Here is a 21,875-nt window from a genome sequence, read left to right as displayed (position 1 = left end):
TGCCCCAATAGTCTCTACATCTGTATCCTTTGCAATAAGCTGATAAAGAGAAGTAACCCCAGGGGATGCAGAAAGGATCATTCAGCTGACCTTTCCTACAATGGCTGTGGAAAAAGAGAGAACCCAGCCATACCTGGCATGGGAACCTTACCTAGAGTCATAGCTCAGGGAGAACAGTGAGGAGGTGGTGAGCTGGATATAGTATATGATCCAGAATGGTGTCAATCTGATGAATTAGGCAAGTGATTGTGACAAGCTGTGATCAGTCACCCACCCACCCACACATGGAGATCCATGACAGGAAGAAGCCTTTTTGGAGTTTTCAGTTGTTGGGGGAAGCTGCACATTGAGCTGAAAGTGTGGAAGAGTGGGAGGACTCATACAGTATTCAGCAACCAGATTTGAATGCTGGTTGGAGTGGATTTGCCATAGGTTTGGTGGCTGGTGAGGCAGCCACACTGAGAAGGTCTCAGTGGCCAGGGGGCTGATATTGTGGGAAGAAACATGTGAAGGTTTTAGCAGGGGCCTAAAAGATGGTTGACTTAATTCTGCCTCCTGGTATCAGGACTCCATTCTTGGGACAAGCTGAGGAACTCCTGAACTCCATAGGAATTAGAATCAGGGAACACTGTGAGACCCACTCCTGAAGGATTACTATGAGCTTTAGGATCCCAGTCCAGCAGGATCTGAATGCTGAGGAAACAATCAGGATGAAACCAAAGGCAACTAAGTTTAGAATAAGGACCATAGACATAGAGGTTGCTGTCTGTGCTGTCTTCTAAAAAAACCACAGTACAACCTGGTGTCCCGGAGACATATTGCAACATACTGTCATCAAGAGCAAAAACTTATGTTTGAAACTAAGGAGATAATGAGAAGGAAAAAGGAAGACAAAGAGGTAAACAAGAAGAAAGAACACATAGGAGTCACAAACACAAAAATATAGGGACAATGAAAAACCAAAACAGAGGAACTCCTCCTATGGGAGCATGAGGAAGCTACTGCAGAAGATTCCACCTATAAAGAATTAATGGACTTGCCATAAAGGGAATTTAAAATATAAATGATAACAACAATAAAAGGAATGGATGAAAAAATAGAAAGACAGAACCCAAAGTCCAATGAGAGATATGTAGAATATGTAGATATGTAGAAAGGATACGGTGTAGCTTAAGGAAATGAGGAGACAATCAGGGAATGTAAAGATTCAGTAGAAAGTATAAAAATAAGTTAGACCATGGAGAAGAAAGAATCTCAGAGCCAGAGGATAAAGTTTTTGAGTTAACCTGGGTAGTTAAAGAGGCAGAAAAGAGAGAGAAAGCAGAATAGGTGCTCAAAGAACTACAACAGTCCATGAAGTGTTCAAACATACAAATAATAAGCTTTCCTGAAGGTGAAGAAAATTGTCCCAAAGGAATGAAAGCCCTACTGGAGACTAGTATAAATGAAAACTTTCCAAGTTGTACTAAAGACTCCAACACACTCCTTTCAGATGGATAGTGAACCCCAGGTCATCTCAACTCAAACAGAGCCTCTCCAAGACACCCTGTAATGAAACTATCCAAAATCGAGATGAAGAGAAAAATTCTGCAAGGAGCCAGAGTTTCTACAGAGGCAGAACCATTAGGATGACAGCAAACGTTTCAACTGAAACCTTTCAAGCCAGATGACATGGTCATCCACCTTCAACATTCTTAAGCAAAACAATTTTCAGCCCAGAGTTTGGTATCCTGCTAAACTAAGGTTCAAAATTGATGGATAAATCAAATTTTTTGCAGATATACAAGCATTAAAGAAATTCACCACAACAATACCAGCTCTACAGGAAATAATTAGACCTATTCTCAACACTGACCACCACCATAGACCACCATTAAAGTAAACACCCAGAAGCTAAAAGTGAAAACATAGCTCCCAAAATGGTACAAAGGATAAAACTACACAACGGACTTTCACAAAATAAGATGAATAGAACTCCACCACACTTATCAATTCTCTTAATAAATGTCAATGGACTGAACTCACCACTGAAGAGGCACAGGCTGGCTGATTAAAAAAAAAGCACAAGCCATCCATATGCTATCTCCAGGAGATATATCTAACCTTGAAAGACAAATCAAGACTCAGGGCTAAGGGATGAAAAACAGTATTTAAAGCAAATGGAAATCAGAAGAAAGGAGGGTTTGCAATCTTATTTTCAGATACAAGCAGATTTAAAATAACTAAACTTAAGAAAGACAAAGATGGACACTTTATATTAGTCAAAGGAACAATTTAACAAGACATTTCAATTTTAAATATTTATGCAAGGTCTGTTTCATAGATCTGAAACAGAGCTTCTCATCAGCCCATGGTACATACTCCAAAATCAATCACATACAAATCAAACCTCAGCAAAATTAAAAGAACAGAAATTATAGGGTGGTGCCTGTGGCTCAAATGAGTAGGGCACCAGCCCCATATGCCAGAGGTGGCGGGTTCAAACTTGGCCCTTGCTAAAACTGCAAAAAAAAAAAAAAAAAAAAAAATTAAAGGAAAAGAAAAGAAAAAAAATTATGCCTTGTATCTTCTCAGACAACAAGGCAATAAAGGTATAACTCAACTTCAACAAAAATGTTCATCCCCACACAAAGACTTAGAAATTAAACAACCTTATGCTGAATGATACATGGGTTCAAGAAGAAATCAAAAAGGAAATCATCAAAATCCTCAAACATAACAACAATCCTCAACATAAGATACCTCTTATGGTATCTTAAATGCAGTCTCAAGAGGGAAATTTATTGCACTAGATGACTACATTTGAAAAACAGAAAGAGAACACATCAACAAACTCATGAACCATCTTATGGAATTAGAAAAAGCAGAACAATCTAACTTCAAACCCAGTAGAAGAAAAGAATTAACCAAAATTAAATCTGAGATTAATGAAACAAAAGAATCATTCATAAAATTAACAAGATAAAAAGTTGGTTTTTGAAAAAATAAATAAAATTCATAAATCTTTGGCCAGATTAACTAGAAACAATAAAGGAACAATAATAACAAATGCCACAGAGACACAAGAGATCATCTCTGAGTACTACAAGAAATTCTTTGATTTGAAATTTAACAACATGGAGGAAATGGATCAATACCTGGAGTCACACCCTCTCTCAATACATAATCAAGAAGTAATAGATCTCTTAAACCAACTGACTTCCAGAACTGAGATTGAAAAAATAATAAAAAATCTCTTAAACAAAAAATGTCCTGGTCCAGATGGCTTCACACCAGAATTCTATCAAACCTTCAAAGAAGAGCTTATACCCACATTGCAGAATTCATTCCAAAAAATTGAGAAGAAGGGAATCTTCTCCAACAAGTTCTATGAAGCGATATAATCACTGTGATACCTGAACCAGGAAAAGACCCAATTAAAAGGAGAGTTTCAGACCAAATTCATTCACTAATGAAAATAGATGCAAAAATTCTCAACAAAATCCTAGCCAGTAGATTACAGATACACATTTAAAAAAAAAATCATCACAATCAAGTATTTTTCATTCCTGGGATGCAAGGCTGGTTTAACATACTCAAGTCCACAAACATAATTTACTATATCAACAGAAGCAAAAACAAAGACCAGATAGATGCAGAAAAAGCATTCAATAAAATCCACCATCTTTTTCTAATTAGAACTCTTAACAATATAGGTGTAGGTGGCACATTTCTTAATCTGATCAAACCCACAGCTAATAATATTATACTGAATGGGGTAAAACCATTATCACTCAAAACTGCAATTAGACAAGGTTGTCCTGTATTGGCACTACTATACAACATAGTGCTGAAAGTTCTAGACGATACAATCAAGCAAGAGAAGAAACAAAGGACATCAAAATTGGTGCAGAAGAGGTCAAACTCTTGGTCTTTGCCAATGATATGATTGTATGCTTAGAAAACCCTAAAGACTCAACTACAAGACTCCTAGAAGTAATCAAAAAATACCGCAATGTCTCAGGATATAACATCAAGGTCCACAAATAAATAGCCTTTGTATATGCCAATAACAGCCAAGATAAGAAGGTAATTAAGGACACAATTCCCTTCACAAAAACTATAAAAAATTTAAAAAGTTGAAATATCTGGGAATATACATGACTAAAGAGATGAAGGACCCCTACATAGAAAATTATGAAACCCTAAGAAAAGAAAGCAGAAGATATTAACAAATGGAAGAACACACCATATTCATGACTTGGAAGAATCAACATCGTGAAAATGTCTATATTACCCAAAGTAATATACAGATTCAAAGCAATTCCCATTAAAATATCATCATCATACTTTCAGGACTTGGAAAAAATAGTTTTTCATTTTGTATGGAACCAGAAGAAATCCTGTATAGCCAAGGCAATTCTTAGTAATAAAAATAAAGCTGGCGTATCACCCTACTAGTCTTTCTGCTATACTATAAGGCCATGGTGATCAAAATGGCATGATATTGGCACAAAAATAGAAACAATGACATTTGGAACAGAAAACCAGGAGATGAAACTAATATCTTACAGCCACCTGATCTTTGATAAACCAAACAAGAATATACACTGGGGAAAAGAATCCTTATTCAGTAAATGGTGTTGAGAGAACTGGATAACCACATGAAAAAGACTGAAACTGGATCTGCCCTGCTCACCACTTATAATTATTGACTCAAGACAGATAAAAGATTTAAATCTAGGCCATGAAACAATAAAAATCCTTGAAGAAAGTGGGGAGAAAACATTTGAAGTTCTTAACCTGGGGAAAGATTTATGAAGATTTCTATGGTGATACAACAACCAAAATAAACAAATGGGACTTAATTAAACTGAAAAGCTTCTGCAGAGCTAAGGAAACAACAACCAAAGCAAACAGAAAACCTTCATAATGGGAAAAGACATTTGTTTATTGTGGATTGGACAAAAGCTCCATAACTAGGATCTATAGGGAACTCAAATTCATCAACAAAAAAAGACACAACGATCACATATATCACTAAGCAAGAGACATGAATAGAACCTTCTCTAAAGAAGACAGACGGGGCGGTGCCTGTGGCTCAGTGGGTAAGGCACCTGCCCCATATACCAAGGGGGGCGGGTTCAAACCCGGCTCCAGCCAAACAGAAACAAAAAAATAGCTGGGCATTGTGGTGGGCATCTGTACTCCCAGCTACTTCGAAGGCTGAGGCAAAAGAATCACCTAAGCCCAGGAGTTAGAGGTTGCTGTGAGCTGTGTGATGCCACTGCACTCTACTGAGGGTGATAATGTGAGACTCTGTCTCAAAAAAATAAATAAACAAAAGAAAAAAAGAAAGACAGACAAATGGCTAACAAACATATGAAAAAATGCTCATCATCTCTAATCATCAGAGAAATGCAAATCAAAACTACCCTGAGATATCATCTAACTCCATTGAGAACGGCCCACATCACAAGGTCTCAAAGGTGCAGAAGCTGGCTTGGGTGTGGAGAGAAGGGAACACTTTTACACTGATGTGAGACTGCAAACTAATGCAACCATTTTGGAAGGAAGTATGGAGAATCCTCAAAGAACACAAATGAGACCTCTCATTTGATCCTACAATCCCATTACTAGCAATCTACCCAGAAAAAAAATATGTATATATATCCTTTTATCCTAAAGACATTGCCCTAGACTGTTTATCACAATTCAATTTTCAAATGCCAAAATGTGGAAATAGCCTAAATGACCAGCAATCCAGGAATGGATTAACATGCTGTGGTATATGTACACCATGGCATTCTATTCAGTAGCTAAAAAAGATGGAGACTTTACATCTTTTGTATTAACCTGGATGTAGGTGGAACACATTTTTCTTAATAAAGCATCATAATAATAGAGAAGCAAGAATCCAATATTGTCTATTCTAATATGAAGGCAGTAGATCAGTTAATACAAGGTGGGGTGGGGGGAAAGGTAGGGGAATTAGCAAGTGGGGTGATGGGAGGAGGGCATGGAATGGAGGGTCAGAGTGTATGGAACACTTCTTGGGGGTAGGACACAGTTATAAGAGGGATTTTACCTAACAAATGCAATTCGTGTAACCTAATTATTTGTACCCTCAACAAATACCAAACAATAAAAAGTAGTAGTAGTAATAATAATAATAATAATAAGAAGAAGAAGAAGAAGAAGAAGAAGATGATGAAGAAGAAGAAAGTGAGATATTGCTGTCAACACAGTCAAATAGATACATGGAATAAAGTAGATGTTAAAGATTTATCCTCAAACTTATGGTCAATTGACTTTTGCAGAGTCTAGACTTTTCAATTGGAAAAAAGAAACATGTTAACACGTTGTACTGGAACATTTCAGGAGGCATATACACACATGTGCATACACACACAACAACAACAAAACAACAATCTTCACTTATTTCATGGCATATGCAGAAATAACTTAAATGGATTAAAAACCTAAATATAAGAACTAACTATAAACTTTTAGAAAAAGAGACAAAAGAATATCTGAGTGATTCTGAGTTTGACAAATTTTAAAAAAATAACAAAAAGTGAGAAAAACTTCAGTGCATTAGACATCAATATTTAAAAAAAATGTTTATCAAAAGGCATTGTTATAAAAACAGCAAGGCAAGGAAAGAACTGAGAAAAACTATTTGCAGGACAGAAATATGGAAATAACTCATATCTAGACTATATAAATAATTCTTCTAATTCAATAATAAAATAAAAAACAATTTAAAAATGGGTAAAATATTTTAACAGATATCACCTCTTATATTTTTATGTGAGTTAGCCCAGAAATGCCTACATTTGTTTAAGCTATCATCACCAATTATGGTTTCTAAAGATGTTTTAAATATGTCCGAACCGATAGAGAATAATTTAGATTAAATATGCCTCCATAAAATTTATATGTTTTCTGCAGTCTTTGTGGAAGTTATCAATGGAATAAACTAATATGGATGTTCAGACTACTGAACGCGCCAATTCAGCAATGCTATCCCATGGTTTCTGTTTGATTTGGGTGCCTTTTTAGTTTGGTAGTCTAGACATAGCCTGTGTTTCTTAGACATGTTTATAGATGGATTGGAAAGGTGGTCTAAATAAAGGCATCACTGTAATACAAGGCATCTTTTTGTTATACAGTGTTGTTATTAAGAAAAGCCAAAAAAAAGTCTTTCTGGCAATGAATCATAGATTCTGACAGATGTTTTCTGCAGATGAGAGTTCAGCTCCACCTTTCTCAAAAATGTGTTTTAGAAGGTGAGGTCTTTCTTTCAGAGCCCCTGGGAAATAAGTTGTAGTGTAGGCTGTGTTTCTTAAAACCACTCCTACCATTGTTTGAAATCCAATGGCAAAGGTCTTTTCTGGTAAATAAATGGAGTTGAAACACTAAAACTTTCCACATATTTTGCTCCTAGATTTTAAATTACAGCCTTGCAATAGAATGTAAAAAATAGAGGAATGAGGGAACACTGAGAAAGCTAATTTTCCCTCATAAACGCAAAAGAGTGTGAAGGCAAAGGTTTTTGCATCCTAATGTATAGAAGAGGATTAAGAAATTACTTGGTTCAATCCTCTTATTTCATAGATAAGGAAACTGGAGCCCAGGCTAGGGAAGTGTCAAAAACAGGAGCGGAAACCACACTCCATCATTCTACTTCTAGTTCTGTGTTCTTTTCATTCCACCTTCTGAATGATAGGAGGAAATAATCTCTGACAACATAACTAAGACCGTTTAAAGAGGTCAAATGAATTGGCCAAGTTTACCTAGCTAATAAATGGCAATGCTGGGATACGAATCTATGTATCTGAGACTCTAATGCCCATGATTTATACTATGCCACTATAATTTTTATATAGCATTATAAAATGAATTGAAACATACTTGGGTTTCATGCACAAAATTTTCTGGTTTTGCTCATCAATGTATTCTTTAACATATCCTAAGAACACAATCAATATTGGATATTGATTCATTAGTTTACACGTATTAATTGATTTCAATGTGCATAATGTTTACCTTGAATTTATATCAATTATGCACTTAAATGACAATAGGCATGTGTATTGGCTCTGATTCTCTGATGGCAAGAATTTACCTCCTCTGAAACTCTCTTAGAAATATCTTTTTTATGAGCCAAGAAGTGCTGAAGTTGTGAAGAAAGTTTCTAACTGATCTGCTTTACTCATAGGAAAAAACTAAAAATGAAAGAAAGATACAGATTTCTATTAATATATGTCTATAGGCATACTCAACTCTGTTCCCTGATTTTATTTTTCTAAAGGAATTAAGAGAGAGACTGGGCCAATAGAAAAATGATAGGATGAATAAAATAAAAAATAAACAAATAATTGTCTAAATAAATTTATTTTGAATCCTATAGAAATTTGGGGTTTCCACCCTGAGTATCTTCTTCAGTCATAATTTCTGTTTTCTATTTCTGTTCTGGGACCTTACTCCTTATATGTTTTTTTAACAGGATGGTTACCAAAATCTAGTTATTGCCTCACAAACTAGTGCTAATTCCCCGTTATGATCTTTATTACATTCAAAATCAAAATTGTGAAAGTTGTGAAACAATGTTTTGCTGAAGATAAAATTATACACTTGTTTATATGTGCCTCTCATACATATGATAAAAGGTAGCTCTACTGTAAAAACAGACCAAATGAAGAATTGTACAAAACATAGGACTTCTGGCAAATAATCTCAATTTTCTTTTTCTTTGTAAATACCTCATATGTCTGCTAAATATTTCTAAATGTCTTTGAAGTCTCAAATGTGTGTGCTGTGGGTTTGTTTTATTTTGTATGTGCATTGACATCATTTGTCTTTCTCCGTATAGTTCTTACTTAATGCACAATCTGTTAAAAAAAAAATCCAATTCATGCTTGCTTTAATGTATTTTTAAATAAATGTATATTCTAGTACATGTATTTAATATATTTTAAACTATTTAATAGTTTAAAATATAGTATTTAAATAGAGAAATAACTTTAATCTTAATAAAATACATCAAAGTATAATGTCAGTAACTCATTAATAAAGGGTGGCTCTTGCATACAATATTTAATAAAATTGAGAACCCATACAAGATAAAAAGGAAAAGCCATATACTTCAATAAGAAAACGAGGAGATACAGTTCCAAGTAGGGGGTCTGTGAAGTGCAGTAGCTATGGCTAGCCACATTGTACTCAATGCCAGCACTGAGATGCCTACTCTGGGGTAGGGTGGGGGGCTGGGAACCTGCAAGTTCTCTTTGTTCCAGGTGCCCAAGGCTGTGAAAGTAGCAATTAACATCAGGTACCGCCACATTGACTGTGCCCACTTGTAGCAGAATGAGCATGAGGTGGGTTTGACCATCCAGCAGGTCAGGGAGCAGGTGGTGACATGGAAGGATCTCTTTATCATTAGCCAGCTGAGGTGCACATACCATAGGACCCTGCTGAAAGAAGCCTGTAAGAACCTGCTCAGACCTGCAGCTGGACTATCTGGGCCTTTAACTTATTTGCCAGCTGACAGGCTTTAAGTGCTGGTGGCAGCTATTGGCATATCCAACTTTAACCATCTCCAATTGAAAGGATCTTAAATGAAGCTGGCTTAAAGTATATGCCAGCAGTGAAGCAGATAGAGTGCGACCCATACCTAACTCAGGAGAAGTTTAGTTTAGTACTGCCAGTCCAAAAGCATTGTGGTGACTGCCTGCAGCCCCCTTGGCTTTCTCAACAAACCCTGGGCCAACCCCAAAGATCCATCCCTTCAGAAGGATTTCATGATCAAGGCAACTGAAGCCAAACACAGTAAAACTCCAGTCCAGGTTTTGATCCAGTTGCCCATGCAGAGGTGTGGGTGGATACGTTGGTACTTAAGAGAAGAGTCATATCTTGATGTGCTTGCATTGCTAGAAATAATGATTTAATAAGCTTAACACTGATTTTCAATTGTTTTTTATAAGTAAGTTAGCAATTGAATTAAGAAAATGATTGCAGATGATGGGCAAAAGGAAAAACAGATAGGAGGAAAGTGGATCAGAAAAATCACATATGCATTCAGACTGCAGAAGCAATACCGGGAGCCCCAATTCTGTATGACAGCCTAAAGCTTGATGTTTTCAGAGAAACTATCTTGCCGGAGTTTCACCCCTGCCCCAGCAAGACTCAGCTGAGAGGTTACTGAGCACTGAAAGACAAATCTCCCAGGCAGGGCTGCCCTCTCAGGGAGAGTACCTGCATTTGGGAGTTAAGAAAATAGCGAGAGACTGCAGAATGTTCTGGAGACGAGGAGGGCACCCAAACTTCACTAAGAAAGACAAGCTCTCGCAGGGAGATAGGAGGAAAAGCCCCCTTTCTTTTGTTTTCTCGGTATTGGCAATAGTACCAGCTCATCTGCCCACAAGTCTTTCCAGAGGCATTAATTACTACCCTTGAGGTTTGTGTGTGTGGTCTAATTGGGATCTGCTTTGACATCCTGTTCCTGGACTGTGTTCGCTTTTCCATGCTCTGTTTGTATGAAGATCATAAATAACTTAGAATAAATTAGTCTAATTAAAGCAGCTACTTAAAGGAATAATTTGGTTAAAAAATGCAAGCCCAGCAAGAACCATGATATAAGGGTTTAGCCTATACCCATTAGATTGATGATTAAAACAGTGATGTGTGTAACAAAAATGGAGCTAGCCCATAGTTAGGGGCATTTCACCTGTCCTCATGTTTGGAAATAAAAAAATCCCCTGGCCCAGCTTTTAAAATTTTTCTTCTTAGGAAAGTCCCTTCTAAGGAAATTAAAACATATTTTAAGTGTTCTGATCATGAAAAGGTGCTGGATATTGTCAAAAGCTTTTTCTGCATCTGTTAAGAGAATCATATGATCTTAGTTTTTTAGTTTGTTTAAGTGATGTATTATTAAACTGATAGAGGCCATCTACAGCAAACCCACAGCTAATATCATACTGAATGGAGTAAAATCGAAAACATTCCCATTCAGATCAGGAACCAGGCAAGATTGCCCATTGTCTCCACTGCTTTTTAACATTGTAATGGAAGCATTAGCCATTGCTATCAGGCAAGAGAAGGCGATCCATGGTATACAAATAGGGTCAGAGGAAAACAAACTTTCACTCTTCACAGATGATATGATTTTATACCTGGAAAACCCCAGGAACTCAACCACAAAACTCTGAGAAGTGATCAAGGAATACAGTAGCATCTCAGGATACAAAATCAATACTCTCAAATCAGTAGCTTTTATATATTCCAATAATAGTCAAGTTGAAAAAACAGTCAAGGACCCTATTCTCTTTACAGTTGTACCAAAGAAGATAAAATAGTTGGTAATTTACCTAATAAAGGACATGATAGATCTCTATAAAGAGAATTATGAAACTCTGAGAAAAGAAATAGCTAAAGATGTTAACAAATGGAAAAACATACCATGCTCATCGCTAGGAAGAATCAACATTGTTAAAATGTCCATATTACCCAAAGCAATTTACAAATTTAATGCACTCCCTATCAAAGCACCATCATCATACTTTAAAGATCTGGATAAAATAGTACTTCATTTTATATGAAACCAGAAAAAGCCTCGAATAGCCAAGACATTACTCAGAAATAAAAACAAATCAGGAGAAATCAGGCTACCAGACTTAAAACTATACTATAAATCTATAGTGATTAAAACATCATGGTATTGGCACAAAAACACAGAGGTAGATGTATGGAACCAAGAATTGAGAACGAAGAGATGAACCCAGACACTGATTGTCATTTGATCTTTGATAAGCCTATCAAAAATATAAATTGGGGGAAAGATTCCACATTTAACAAATGGTGCTAGGAGAATTGGCTAGAGACTAGAAGAAGACTGAAATTGGACCCACACCTTTCACCATTAACAAAAATTGACTGTCACTGGATAAAAGATTTAAACTTAAGACATGAAATTATAAAGATTCTTGGTCAGAGTACAGGAGAAACACTTGAAGAAATTGGCCTGGGAGAATACTTTATGAGGAGGACCCCCTGGGCAATTGAAGCAACACCAAAAATACATTACTGTGATCTGATCAAACTAAAAAGCTTCTGCACAGCCAAGAACGCAGTAAGTAAAGCAAGCAGACAGCCCTCAGAATGGGAGAGGATATTTGCATGTTATGCTTCTGATAAAGGTTTGATAACTAGAATCCACAGAGAACTCAAACTTATTAATAAGAAAAGAACAAGTAATCCCATTTCATTGTGGGCAAGGGACTTGAACAGAAGCTTCTCTGAAAATGATGGGTGCATGGCCTATAGACACATAGAAAAATGCTCATCATCTTTAATCATCAGAGAAATACAAATCAAAATGACTTTGAGATATCATCTAACTCCCATAAGATTGGCTCACAACAAAATCCCCAAACTACAGATGTTGGCGTGGATGTGGAGAAAATGCAACACTTCTGCACTGCTGGTGGGAGTGCAAACTAATGCGACTCTTTTAGAAAGAAGTATGGAGAATATTCAGGGATCTAAAAGTAGACCTGTTGTTTGATCCTGCAATTCCTCTACTAGGTGTATACCCAAAAGACCAAAAATCACTTTATAACCAAGATATTTGCACCAGATTATAGCTCAATTCATAATAGCCATGTCATGGAAGAAGCCCAAGTGCCCACTGACTCATGAATGGATTTATAAATTGTGATATATGTAAACCATGGAATACTATGCAGCTTTAAAAGAAGATGGAGACTTTACCTCTTCTACGTTCACATGGATGGATTTGGAGCATATCCTACTTAGTAAAGTATCTCAAGAATGGAAGAAAAAATGTGCAATGTACTCAGTACTATTATGAAACCAATTTATTATAATCACTCACACTTTCATATGAAGAATAGATCACAACTGTGGCCCAGATGAAGGAGGGAGGAGGGAGTCTGAAAGGTGGGGGTGGGGAGATAAGATTTGGGGAGGGTGAAGGGTGGGATCACACCTATGGTGCATAATTTAAAGGTACATGTCAGATCTATTAGTATAGGGTATAAATGTCCTAACACAATAATTAAGTAAATGAGATGAGGTATATATTTACCAGTGGGATATAAGTGTTCCTAATTCTATATGAAATCAGTACATTTATACTATAATGCATTAATGTATACATGATCTATGTGTTTATGATTTAATAAAAAAATGAGAATTTTCTTTTGTCTACTTTATTTTTCCCTCATTCTCTCATCTCCACCAGCCACTGGGAAAGAATTCATGATGTACTTTGGGGCAAGTCCCCAACACAGAGGAACTTGGTGGTGATCCCTAAGTCTGTGATGCCTGAACGCATTGCTCAGAACTATAAATCTTTGACTTTGAACTGAGCAGGGATGATGTGACCACCTTCCTCAGCTATAACAGGAACAGGAGGCCCTCTACCTCAGTGAGTTGTACATCCCACAGTCATTACTCCTTCAGTGAGGAGTTTTGAAACTGTGGATGTGGAGAGCTGACTGTGAGGTGGCAGGGCCCCCACAGCCTGGGGATCATTCTGAGAATGAACCCCAACTACTTCTCCTTTCCCACAACAATCATATTCCTCTCTTCATATTCCCTCTGCCAGAAGTAACATAGCTCTTTCTTGATCTAATTTATCTTTAAGAACAATGCAGAAATCCTGGTGATCTTTCTGTTTACTTCTTAACATATGTTAATGAAGTTTTGTAGAAACCATTAACAAGATGATCTGTTTTTGATAAAGTTATTTACATTTTCCAATCATATTGGAAGACCTAAAATATGTCTTTTGTCTATGCTACTTCCCTGTAAACAACCTTGCTGGGATACTATAAAATAAAGCTGATTTTGTGTTTTAGTGCTGGCTGCAGCCGTCAGCTGAGTCAGACCTCCTGATCCCATCTTTCCTCTCTATGTCTTCTCTTGCGTTATATTTTCCTCAATCCCCACTGCTTCCACTCTGGTTCCTTACCCTTCTCTGAGCAGTCTCACAAAATGTGGATGCCTGGTTTTCCTAAGTGACCTCCGGTACATCTGTTTTCCAGTATCATCTTCCTTGCCAATCAGTATGGCCTCAGCCATGGATAGCAACCCTCAGACTGGCCAGCAAGGGCTTGCCTAGCTTGATGTTGGGTCTGAAGATCTTCCAGTTTTCCTTGCCCTTGTTTTTGCCCAACTGGGGAAACTAAAACCTGAACAACTTTTTCTGACCAAGGAGAACCCAAATCTACAAAGTCAAAATAGCACCACGAACAGTTGACTTTTGACTCTTTGGTACTGTAATCCTTTTATCTTGTCTTCTGTTTGCTTCAAATAAAAAGTGCTTTTGTGAAAAGAAAAAAAATGAGATGAAAGTGCAAATTAATTTAAGAAAAATATAAATCACAAGTAAACAAGTAAAAGATATTAAACCTCTATAAATGAAGAAAAGAATGCCATGCAATTTACCTAGCTACTTATTAAGGTATTTGATAACATCCAGTGATGGCAGAGGTAGCATAAAAAGTATACTCATAAATATTTGGTGTGAGGCCAGGTGCAAGAGCTCATGCCTGTAATTCTAGCACTTTGGGAGGCTGAGGAAGGAGGATTTCTTGAGGTCAGGAGTTTGAGGCCAGGAGTCTGGGCAATATAGGGAGACCCTGTGTCTATATAAAAAAATAAAACATATAATTAGCTGGGCATGGTGGTCCATACCTGTAGCTATAACAAAGAGGGAGTCTGAGGTGGGAGGATCACTAGAACACATGAGTTACAGGTTATAGTGAAGTATAGCCACGGCATCCTAACTTGGGCAACAGAGTGAGACCCTGTCTCAAAATTAAAAAAAAATGATGTGAGTAAAATAGGGTTTTTGAAAGTAACCTAGGGATATGTATGTAATTTTAAAATGTGCCCACTCTTCTCCAAGACAGACATTAGACCAAGCATGACGGCACACACACACATATATATATTCTCAGTCATAAACTCTCATGAAGAATGATGCTCACTGCAAACATTACTTGCAGTTACAATGTCAGTAAACAGTAAAATGAGAGGATGAGTTATAACAACTACAGCCTATGATTACTATAAAACTATTTAAAAGAATACAGTACTGACCTATAAAACTACATATGATAATTTAATAAATGGATTTTAAAAAGTTTATGGTACAATTTTACTTTTGTAAATAAAGGCATTAATTAATAAATATAATAAATATATCACATGAAATCCCTGTGTCCATATAAATATATGTTAAAACATGAAACTATATTTAGCAAATTCAGTAGTAGTTAATTCCAGGGGGTGGAATTGCAAGTCAGACATGACAGTGACTTTAATTTTATAAATTAGAAACAGAAAAATTAAGGTTATTGATCATTTTCCCCTTTTGACAATTACAAATTTAAAAAGCAAGAGAAAGAAAGAACTATGGCATACTATTAAATTACAAATTTAATAAAAGTGTTATATCTAATTTATTAACTAAAATCTAGGTATTCTGAACATACAGGGGAATTAAAGAAAATAAGTAATTGGACTGTCACCCATGGATATAATTAAATCTACTGGAAACAGCTGATATCTGGAAACCTGGTAGATATCTATGATCATATTCCTTTGGGAAATGAGGTTGCCTAGAGACAGTTATCAAACTGGAAAGTGGAAATAATATGGCACTATAAGAATAGGGCAGCATGTATGTAACTAACCAAATAGCTTGTTAGAATCTCCAACCACTGGGTTAGCTAGAGGTCTTCACAGTCTGTGATACTTTTAGGAAACAAGACAGGATATCACTGCATAATAGTGTACTATTCAGCTATTGAAACATGTGTAATACATGAGAAGATACAGTCTCAAAGGATAAAACAAAGACCACAATAAAGGGTGGCGCCTGTGGCTCCAAGGAGTAGGGTGCCTGCCCCATATACTGGAAGTGGTGGGTTCAAACACAGCTCTGGCCCAAACCCCTGCCCTTCGCCCAAAGAAGACCACAATAAGATGAGCTAAAATATTAACTTGAGGGTGAGCTGCTGAGCTGTTCACTCAGGAGGACTGACCAGAACAGAATGGGAGGAGAATTTACTAAAATGAGAGATCTATCTCACATCCTTGTTCACAATTTGAAATATATATGTTATTTTCTTTTCCTCCATCAAAAATTGCACATTTCTCATTTTCCTTTGCTCCCAGTGGCACCCTTATATTTTAGCTCACCAGACCCCAAATTTACAATTAATCTGTAACTGTTTTTCTCAATTACCAATTTTTAGAAACCTTGACAATCCCCCAAACTACATGTCTGCATTTCCATTTAATTGCTAAAATAGTCTTCTGATGTCTCTTCCTTTTTTCTGATAAACCTTCCACAAAAGTGCCCAAATAATCTTTTTCAAATTAAATCTTTCTTTCAAAGTCCTAACTCTTCCCAAGAATACCAGCTGTGATGAAACGATGCCTTTCCTTTCTCAGATGGTTTGCATTGCCACTAGCTTGGATAATTTTCCATTTCTTCATCTCCAGAAATTGAGGAAAGTTTTCCTCCAAGTATATTAAAGCAAAGTGCTTAAGATCACGGACTCTAAAACTATACTCAATTGATTTTGCAATTTGAATCCACCACATTACAGCTGTATAACTATAGACTATGACTTAACTGCTTTAAGCCTGTGTTTTCTTATTCATAAAATAGACATAATAACATTTCTAAATTCATTAGATTATTGTCAGAATTCAGTGGTATCATCGGTATAAAGATTGTTGTTGTAATTGCTGTTGTTTCAGCACAGAGCTTGGAACATAAATGCTCATAATCCATTATCATTATCATTCCTGGGCAAGTCAGCCTCTTTCATTTTTTACGTGTTTCTTATCAATGTATGCATGCAACCTTTTAAAAATACACAAATCAGTTTCATTTAAAGAATATTACAGTGTAAATTACGAAAAAGAAATTATCTATCTGGAGTAACACAGAATTTGATGCTTTTCTCGTATTTTGAGTTCTCCTTGTTTTTCCTCCATTGCATAAATCCATAGTTTTTTGAACAGTCCATTCTTTTAGGTGCAAACCTCCCTTGGAAATTTATCAATCCAAGACTAAATGTTTTCTTTGGACTTCTCTTTACCAAAAGAAATTCACAATGATGATTAATCTACATATCTATGTTCTGAAATACTTTGTTATTCTTGCTGGGTAAAGGTAGTATTATTGTAGTGAACTAAAACCAGTTAAGAACGAATGAGTGTATTGGGTGAATACAAGGGAATGTCAATAACTGATTCAAAGACAGTATAGCTATGACTCCCAGGAACTAGCAGCTGGTCTCTCCATTTTCTCTCTGCTGCTTAAGCCAAATGTGTAATGCACATTATTTGCAATCATATTTCCCTGTTTAATTATCAACTTACACATTACTGAAATTGGCCACCAGCCTCAGAATATATGTGCATATCTTAAGGTGTCCATATCCAAAGTGTCTAAATATCTCTGAAACTGATAATATGAATCACTGGGAAATAAACAGATTGGTCACTGGACAACCAATAAACTGAAGAGCTTTAAATCAAATGCCTATTCCTGTCTAAGAACCAAGGACCAAAAGCACAGGGCTTTTTATCAGCTACTCAGCAGATTCTATGGGAAAGATCAACTCTGTAAAAACATAGAAATGATGGTGAATTGCCTGACACATTAGCAATACCTCCTTTCCCTCAACTCTTGCCAAAACTCAGAATAGTATCTCAAGAGAATTATAAGTCTCTCCATAAATCACAATAACTGATTAAGCAGTCATGAAGCACCAGAGTGGTATTAGTTCTTATATTGTTATGTCAAATACAGCTCATTGTTCACTTTTCATTAGTTTTTTACTGTGCTAATATTAACAGCTTAATACTTTGATTTAATTAGCAATTAACATTGATCTAGGACCTATTTAGTTCAAATACACGAGGCAAGAGAGGATTGAGGTTAGAGGAATGGGAATTTTGTAAGAAGATATTAAGAATTAAATTGAGAAAAGTGGTTCTCTGTACTCCTTTCATTAAATGCCTCAGTCTCCTGGAGGAGGAGGGACTTTCAAAAGCCAAATCTGAATAGGACTTCACAGTACATTTTTTGCAAGACAAGTTCGGGCACTGACTGTAAATAATCCAATAATACCTTCACTTTCTAGTAGCCCTATAGACATCTTTGACCAGGTGTATCTCTAAACTAAAATAAAGGGAAGAACAGCTTTTTTCTATGTATCATGTATTTGCCATTTAAATGGTCAGCATAAAGGGATACTGAGCATGCAGCGCCTCCATGCTACAAATTGTGGACAGGACGATGTGCAAATGGAAGAGATGGTCATTTTAGGATTCCACTTGAAAAGCTCAAGAGTAGAGATGGCCAAGCTGAGCCATATTTTAGAATCACATGGAAGGCTTCATTACCTACTATTGCCCGAGGTCAATTGCAAAGAATTTAATCAGAATCATTGGTTGTGGGTCCACACATTATTTTGTTTTGTTTTATTTTTTTAAGTGACCTTGGTTATTCTAATATAGAACCAGGTTTGAGAAGCATAGACTAGTAGTCCTTGGGGAAATAGTAATTATTAAAAACACATGGAAAGCAGATTCTAGCCAGCTGCCTGTATTTCTTCACTGGAGAAAGTCAGGACATTTCTAAGAAACCATGCAAAAGACAGCTGAGGGTGTAATCTTGCTGCTTCTTTGGAAGGACTGCCACATAATCTTAGTTTCCAAAGGTGTGTTCTTTGCCTCGGGCATGGGACAAAGGACACTAAATTCAAACCGCACAGTTTTTCTAGAGTACAAACTTTGTTTAAAGACAAAGATAAAAGCACAGCCAATTATTCTTACAGGGACTTTGTAAATGGCTAATATTTAGTCACAAATTAATTCTATTGATATTGAAATGTTTTCAGGAACCATTGTCCAGATACAAGAAAAAGGAGCACTGAGTAATAATTGTGATCTGCAGTTAGGGTGCCATCTTCAAAGAATGACCTCAGGCAAGTCTCTTAATCACACGCTCCTTAATTTCTTTGTTTCTGAAGTTACTGAGTTGTTCTGTTTGTTTACTCAATCAACTCTACATTTTTCAGTGAATTTATATTGGAAACTACCTCTTAACAGGCATTGTCTTCTGTGCTAGGCTTCCAAATGGATCATGCGTGCGTTCTGCCTATAAAAGTTTTATAGTCTGGTGAACTGCAAGTAGGTACTACAGTATGATGTGAGTTAGAAACATGGGGTGCTGAATGAAAGGATTGAAGAGTTCAGGAAAGACTTCTCGTAGAGTTATGTTTTAGTCGGTTTTAAAAAATAAATGAGAATGTCCTAAACATATGAAATGGAGAGGTAGGAGTGGGGAAAAAAATAGAAGCCTTTAAAAGAACTGTCATTGATTTGGTGTGGCTGAATTTCAGGTTTGAGATGGAGAAGTGGGGAGGGGGATGCAGTATCGTTTGGAGGGAACATTCTTGAAGGTTAGTGCATATTTTTATGCAGTGATGGCGGGATAACGAGATGAGAAAGATCAATCTGATAACTGACCAAAGGAAGAAGCAAAAAACGGTGAGACTGACGTTAAGGATCCAGTTGGGGAGTAAAGTAGTAGTCTAGAGGAGAAATTATGATAGCCTAACAATCAACTTTTCTGGTCATGACATTCTAATTATAGGTTAGAGGAAGTGAATGAGTGAAAAAAATGAATTGATAACTTTCAAATATTAATACTTTTATAAAACTTTGAGTTTTAAATATTATAATTGAAATAATTAGACTTTTAATTATCTTTTAATAACTGCCACTAACAAGATTTCATATCTACATATATGAGATATAGATATCTCATATATGGATAGATATAGAGATATCTCATATATAGATATCTCATATATCTATATAGATGAGAATGACTACCATTAACAAGAATATATATATATATGAATGACACCTATAGGCTGTTGTCTAATAGTACCATGTGTGAAGATACCCACAGATTTCTTCACAGTTTTATACATCTTTACTTATCTCGTCTATAATACAGCCCTGGGGATTTTCAGAAAAACAGCAGGCAATGTCAACTTGGTACTTAAACTGTAAGCATCTAACCCTTGGGAACTATCAAGTTATCAGTCTTTACTACTGAAAACATAACAGGATTTAAGTAGAGCTACTCTAAATGGGTCAAATTACATTTAGGTAATATTTTGAGTGAGATGAAGACGGAAAGAGTTTCACTCCAATGACTAGTTTAAATTGCCTACATTTGTGTACCAGAATGTGAAGACAACCGAGGGTATAAAAAGCTTCTTTTCCAAAAAAAGAGAAGATCTTCATATCACTGGTGTCCAAACAAGTACAAACTAAATACTCATTCTTCCTAAAAGGAAAAATAAATGAAAATTATTACTGTTTCTAAAAACTTCTTCATAAAGTTCTTCAAGAGGAAGTTCCCTAAGCAGAGTTTCCTGGTTCCGCAAATATTCTTTTCATTCATTTCATCTGTGATCCATAATGAAGGTTGCATGCACAAAAGAAACATTTGGGGGCAAATAAGATTTCCATCTCTTTACACTTTTTTATTGTTTATGCTTGTAAGCAAACTCTGTTTTTGAAATCCCAGAATGGGTTCAAGTGCCAAAGCCAATTCAGTTACCCATAGAAGACTTTCTGCATAGTCTTGGAAACATGGTTACTCTTCAGCTCCTGTTTGTACTGGTAATCAAGTTTCCATGGTCTCTTCTGCTTTTCTAATTGGGTGGTAGAAAACAGAGACATTGTAGGCCCCAAAGGAACATTTATTTTAAAATGCTCAAATAATTTCTCAGTTTCTATCAGAAGAGGATGAGGAGGAAGAAGAGGAGGGAAGGAAATGAGTGAATATGGAGCCAATTGACTGTTGGTTTTGGACAGAAAAAGTTATACCACATGCCCACGAGAGATGTTAATGTATTTTACCTAAAGCAGGGTTTCAAGGAAAAACATAGAATAGTGAGCTCCCCTTTTCATAGGCTCCAAACCAAATGATTGTACATGAATAGTTGGTGATAATGTTTTCATGATTTAGTGATACTTTCATTATTTTCAAGTCCCAAAATAGAAAAAAAAAGACTAATCTCTAGGCCTTTATATTTTACGTTCAAATTGGAGGTAGAATTACAAAAAAATGTAGGATTCTTCTGGACCTTAGGATACCATGAGAAAGCCAATGATAGGGGAAGTTACAAAATAATTCATGGCCTGAGACACAATCACAGTGAGAAGGAAGGATATGGACAAATAGTGCGTGCTACATCACCCTGGAGAACATTTTGATAGTGATTAAAATGGAATGAATTTTCAAATAGCTTAAGAAGTTATACTTTTCTGGGCTACATAGATCTATACATAATAATTCATGATCTATCCTTTCGGTTAATTAGAAACCAGCTATATAATTTATTTTGAGGTAAAAATGATTAATTAAAAATAAAATGTTTCATGTAATACACACAACTAAATATTGTTTCAGAAATTGCTTGGGTTATTTACATCCAGAGGCTTTAGAGTCAAGTTTTCCACTGCAGTTTGAATTGTGACGGGTAGGTGGCGCAGTCAGGATGTGAGTCATTGCTACAGATGAGAACATTTCCCTCTGCTTTCTTCAGAATTTCAAAAGCCAGTTCCGTATTTGCAGTCTGCTTGGGAATGTTCTTAGATATTAAGCACACTCAGAATTAATTTTCCAGGTAGTTCTCAGAAATATAGTTATTTTCTGTGAAGTATTTTTAGTCGGTTATTATTCCAGGTAATTAAGATGTCTATTTCTAGTGTTCCAGACAGACTCGCACTTCTCCAACACTTAAACATATTTTCCA

General features: G+C 36.1%; 1 pseudogene; it reads left to right on the top strand.

The window, feature by feature from the left end:
* The first annotated feature begins 9,188 nt into the window (after positions 1-9,188).
* Positions 9,189-13,480, top strand: LOC100945837 (annotated as a pseudogene).
* The last annotated feature ends 8,395 nt before the right edge of the window (positions 13,481-21,875 follow it).

This window comes from Otolemur garnettii, unplaced genomic scaffold (genome assembly GCF_000181295.1).
Source record: "Otolemur garnettii isolate 467f Iridium unplaced genomic scaffold, OtoGar3 scaffold00005, whole genome shotgun sequence".
Taxonomy (NCBI): Eukaryota; Metazoa; Chordata; class Mammalia; order Primates; family Galagidae; genus Otolemur; species Otolemur garnettii.
This window is presented reverse-complemented; position numbering and strand designations above follow the sequence as displayed.